Source organism: Eubalaena glacialis, chromosome 7, assembly GCF_028564815.1.
Source record: "Eubalaena glacialis isolate mEubGla1 chromosome 7, mEubGla1.1.hap2.+ XY, whole genome shotgun sequence".
Classification (NCBI taxonomy): domain Eukaryota; kingdom Metazoa; phylum Chordata; class Mammalia; order Artiodactyla; family Balaenidae; genus Eubalaena; species Eubalaena glacialis.
In genome coordinates, this window is record NC_083722.1 from 77173964 (window position 1) to 77179999 (window position 6036).

Sequence of the window (6036 nt, forward strand, 5' to 3'; positions counted from 1 at the left end):
TTGCTGGGTCGTATGGTAGTTCTACTTTCAGTTTTTAAAGGAATTTCCATACTGTTCTCCATAGTGGCTGTATCAATTTACATTCCCACCAACAGTGCAAGGGGGTTCCCTTTTCTCCACACCCTCTCCAGCATTTATTGTTTGTAGATTTTTTGATGATGGCCATTCTGACTGGTGTGAGGTGATACCTCACTGTAGTTTTGATTTGCATTTCTCTAATGATTAGTGATATTCAGCATCCATTCATGTGTTTGTTGGCAATCTGTATATCTTCTTTGGAGAAATGTCTATTTAGGTCTTCTGCCCATTTTTGGATTGGGTTGTTTGTTTTTTTGATATTGAGCTGCATGAGCTGCTTGTAAATTTTGGAGATTAATCCTTTGTCAGTTGCTTCATTTGCAAATATTTTCTCCCATTCTGAGGGTTGTCTTTTTGTCTTGTTTATGGTTTCCTTTGCTGTGCAAAAGGTTTTAAATTTCATTAGGTCCCATTTGTTTATTTTTGTTTTTATTTCCATTTCTCTAGGAGGTGGGTCAAAAAGGATCTTGCTGTGATTTATGTCATAGAGTGCTCTGCCTATATTTTCCTCTAAGAGTTTTATACTGTCTGGCCTTACATTTAGGTCTTTAATCCATTTTGAGTTTATTTTTGTGTGTGGTGTTATGGAGTGTTCTAATTTCATTCTTTTACATGTAGCTGTCCAGTTTTCCCAGCACCACTTATTGAAGAGGCTGTCTTGTCTTCATTTTATGTTCTTGCCTCCTTTATCAAAAATAAGGTGACCATATGTGCGTGGGTTTATCTCTGGGCTTTCTATCCTGTTCCATTGATCTATATTTCTGTTTTTGTGCCAGTACCATACTATCTTGATTACTGTAGCTTTGTAGTATAGTCTGAAGTCAGGGAGCCTGATTCCTCCAGCTCCGTTTTTCTTTCTCCAGATTGCTTTGGCTATTCAGGGTCTTTAGTGTTTCCATACAACTTGTGAAATTTTTTGTTCTAGTTCTGTGAAAAATGCCAGTGGTAGTTTGATAGGGATTGCATTGAATCTGTAGATTGCTTTGGGTAGTATAGTCATTTTCACAATGTTGATTCTTCCAGTCCAAGAACATGGTATATCTCTCCATGTTTGTATCATCTTTAATTTCTTTCATCAGTGTCTTATAGTTTTCTGCATACAGGTCTTTTGTCTCCTTAGATAGGTTTATTCCTAGGTATTTTATTCTTTTTGTTGCAGTGGTAAATGATAGTGTTTCCTTAATTTCACTTTCAGATTTTTCATCATTAGTATATAGGAATGCAAGAGATTTCTGTGCATTAATTTTGTATCCTGCTACTTTACCAAATTCATTGATTAGCTCTAGTAGTTTTCTGGTAGCATCTTTAGGATTCTCTATGTATAGTTATCATGTCATCTGCAAACAGTGACAGCTTTACTTCTTCTTTTCCGATTTGGATTCCTTTTATTTCTTTTCCTTCTCTGATTGCTGTGGCTAAAACTTCCAAAACAATGTTGAGTAATAGTGGTGAGAGTGGGCAACCTGTCTTTGCCCTTATGTTTTTTCCCAGATTCATACTTCAAATCCCCATGTCTGTAACACCCAGATCCCCGAGGGTTAGTTATTTCTGGAATCCTGCCCAGAGCACTTGCCAGTGTCCCCTTGCTCTCCTGTTACCTCTCCCCCTACCCAGAAGGGGACAGAAGAGCACAGGGGAACCCCAGGCAGGGACTCATCTTGGGGAGGAGGGCTGGAACCTGCCTCTGAAATGCTTTAATTATTAAAGTAATACCCACCCCCAAAACCCCTTGTCCCGGAGGCTGGGAAGGACAGGCTGTTTGAAGTGGCGGCTTTCTTTGTGGCAGAACCTGGATCCCCCTACACACAACATCCGGGGAGGGGATCTTTGGTGAGATGAGGGAACGGTTGTGACCCCAGCTCTGCTGCAAGAGGCGTCTGTGTGGATCTCCACATGGAGATCCTGGAAGCACAGGTGTCCTCACTGGGAGAGAAAGGAGCACTTGGTCCCCAGCTGCAGTGAGACACCTCACATTCTGCCCCCCTGTCCTCACCACAGAAAGGACAAGAAGTGAAGCCCTTCAAGTCCTATCAAAAAGACAGGAACTTGTGAAATCTGAGTAAGGTTTGTGGTCACCTGAGACATTGTACAAACGTGCATGTCCTGGTCTTGGTGATGCACAATAGTTATGTAAGATGCCACCACTGGGGAAAGCTGGTTGAGGTCATGAGACCTCTTCTTTTTTTGCAACTTCTTGTGAATCCACAATTATCTCAACAAAAAAGATTTTAAAAAATGGCAGACCCACAGAACGGGAAAAAATATTTTCAAATCATAAGTCTGATAAGGGACTTGTATCTGGACTACATAAATAAAGAACTCTTACAATTTGTCTTAGTTTGGGCTACTGTTATAAATTACCATAGACTGGGTGGTTTAGCCAACAATTATTTATTTCTCATAGTTCTGGAAAGTCCAAGATCAAGGTGCCCTCAGGTTTGGTGTCTGAAAGCCCTCTTCCTGGTATGCAGATGGCTTTTTAGTTATGTCCTCACATAACATTTCCTGTGTGCATACAGGAAAGACAGATCTTATTTGCTTCCTCTTTTAAAAGGGCATTAATTCCATTGTAAGAGCCCCACCCTCATGACTTATCCAACCCTAATTATCTTCCAAAGGCCCCACCTCCAAATTTCATCACACTGGGGATGAGAATTTCCACATATGGACTTTGAGGGGATACAAACATTCAGTCCATACAATTCAATAATAAGAAGAGAAATAACCCAATTTTAAAAATAGGCAAAGAATCCATATAGATATTTCTCCAAAGAAGGTGTGCAAATGGCCAATAAGCATATAAAAAGATGTTCCACACCATTATCCATCATGAGAATGCAGATCAAAACCATGAGATACCACCTCACCTGTAATAAAAAAGATAATTACAAGTGTTGGCAAGGGTGAGGAGAAATTGGATCTGTTATGCATTGCTGGTGGGAATGTAAAATGGCACAGCCATCAGCCTTGCAGTTCCTCAGAAAGTTAAACATAGATAGTTACCAGCAATTCCAATCCTAGGTATACACCCAAGAGAAATGAGAACATATGTCCCTCCAGACAACAAATGTTTATAGAAGCGTTACTTATAATAGACAAAAAGGAGAAATAACTGATGAATGGAAAAATAAAATGTGGTATAACCATACAATAATATATTATTTGGCAATAAAAAGAAATGAAATTCTGATACACGAGTGAACCTTAAAAACATTATGGTAAGTAAAAGAAGGCAGAAAAGACCTGTATAATTTTGTCAGGCTCACCTGGCTCAGCCTCGCCTGAGAACTGAGAAGTCCCCAGGGCATCCCTCACCCCTGTAGCCATGTCACATGCACGGCTGTGGGGTGGTGCGAAGAAAAGTGGTCCCTGGCCTCCCCTCCCTGCCAGCTGGGCTGGGAGGCCCTTCACTGGTGCCAGGAGTTGGTCCTGAGGCTGTTGTGGGGCCCTGAAGCTGACCTCCCACTCAGCTGCCTAAGCCATGAGGCTTGGCCAGGCCTTTCTGGCTGGGAGGTCAGGCCAAGGAGAGCCTTGGGCACTGTGTCCTGGCTTCTCATCCTCCCTGGCCAGGGGCTGAGGAGGAAATAACAGGTTCCTCGGACTCTCATGAGGACCCAGCTGACTGGGCTTCCTGCATGTGCTTCGCCACACCGCATGGCATGTGGGGTCTTAGTTCCCTGATCAGGGATCGAACCTGCGGTCTCTGCAGTGGAAGCGCGGAGTCTTAACCGCTGGACCTGTAGGGAAGTCCCTACCAAGCACGTTTTATACTATGTCTTCTCAGCCAAAGAGAGGAAGCAGGGTTTCAAAGGCTCATCATGGGCTCTGGGTCCATAAATGTCCCAGTTTCCTGTGTCCCTGATGTCTTAGGACTAGGTCTGGGGCCTTGGGAGTATTGTCACTTCCTCCATATCCTGCCCAAGCCCCAAGGGCCTGCCCGCCCAGGCCTTTGTCTTCTCCCTCACAAGCTATGTGGGTTTCGAGAGGCTGAGCAGGCTGGGGTGTTGGGGCAGCTGCCTCTCCTGTCCCTCTGCTTGGATTATCCAGGGCTGCCCAGGTCCTTGGGGCCATGGCTGATGCATATAGATGGGCCCAGCAGGTCTACCCCAGCCTCCCTGCAGGCCTGGGCCTGTGTCCATGGCTCAGGTGCCCTTTTCCCACCATTTGCTTCTAGAAACTTACGTGCATGGGCCTTAGGCCCCAAGGACCACAGGCGGTTTTGCTGACAGCTGTACAGAATCTGAGCTCCAGCGTGCTCCCTCCACGCTCCCCATAGCCATGGTCCTGCAGGACCCAAGGCCCTTCTCCAGGTGCCCGCTGCACAACCCCTTCTCCAGGGAGCCAAGGGGCAGTAGGGTGCAGAGGCTGAGGTCTCAGAGTGAGAGAGACCCAGGTTCCAATCCCAGCTCTGCCTTCTACTACTGTGCTGGAGTAACTGGTGTCTCATCTGAGCCTCAGTTCTACCTTATCTGAAAGATGGGGATGATCCAGTTGGAAGGGCTAAATAAATGTGTACACATAAAGCGCTGGCTTGCAGGAGGTGTTCAGCAATGTCACCTTCACCTCCCACTCCTCACTGTTCCTGGCTGGCTGCAGCCCAGTCCTGGGACAACAGCCGCCATCCCATTCCTCGTCTCAGCCCCACCTTGGGGATCCATTCCAGGCATCACAGTACCAGGGATGACCACCAGGTGGCGCCCACCCCAGCTCCCTGTCCCCAGGCTGCTGCTTTGCAGACCTCCATGGATTTCCTTACTCTTTTTTTTCTGGTTTACTGTAGTTTATTTTGGATTATACAAGAAGGGGCATCAGAGTTGTGTCAGGACCCAGAGCTCTGGCTGAGAACTATCCTCTTCCCCCCACCGCATTGGTCCCAGGCAGGAAGAGAGGGCTTGCCTGCTCCCCTCCTCCCCCTACCCATGTGGGCTTCCTGCAGTGCCTGGTGCCAGCCTCCCTGGTGTTTGCCCTGATGTCGGCTTCTAGTGCTTAAGTTGCCTCCAGTTGGTGCCAGCAGGCTGATGAGCCCTGGCCCAGGACTCCTCCCCACCCCTGCTCTTCCTGGCACCCTTTGGAATTGGTGTCAAACACAGGCACACAGCCCCTGGTCCAGCCAAACCTGGCTGAGTAGCCTTGTGAGCTTGCTGACTGTGGGTGTGACTGGTTCATACTGTCCAGATTGTTGGGTGGACAAACAGACATGTCTGTGAATGTCTCATCTCCCCAAGGACTCCGGATTTCCTGGGAGCCCCACCAGTGGCTGGGAGCACCCAGCCCTCTTCCCCTGGCATTAATTTGTCCTAGGTCGGGATAAGGTTCTATGCATTTGGCTACAGGCATGGCCTACCGTAGCTGAGCCCAGGGAGCAAGGGAGAAATAAGCTGTGGTCACGCAGGTGAGGGAACCAGCCCCGCGTAGAGGCTGGAGCTCGGGCCTGCACAGCTCTCTAAGTGTGAGGAGAAGCTCCTGGGCCAGCTGTCAAATACAGAGTCCCGGCCCCAGAGGCAAGGCCCAGGAAACTGCATTTTCACAAGTCGAGGGGAGGCAGTTCTGCACACTTGGAATTGAGGACTGCTGGGTCTGTGGTGCTGGGTGGGAGATTCCTGTTTTTCTTGCTGCCTGCAGCTCTGATGCCAACCTGAGAGCTACATTCTTTCCCAGGATGGGGCTACCCTGTTTCCCTCTGCTTCTCTGAGGTTGCTGGTTAAGAGGGCATGGGAAGGAACTAGAACAAGAAGCAAGTGCCCTCCCTACCCCAGGAGACCTTGGACCACAGGGGTCAGACTGTAAGGTGGCTCCCTAGGCCCCTGGGGCCAGGCCAGCTGAGGGTGAGGGTTTCCGCCTCTGGGCTGGAAGGCAGGTTGCAGGCGAACCTGGTGGTGCTTGGGAAGCAGCAGCAGCTCAGAACCAACTGAGCCAACCTCCCTACTTCTCCCTCCACCCTTCTTCCTCTGAACCAGC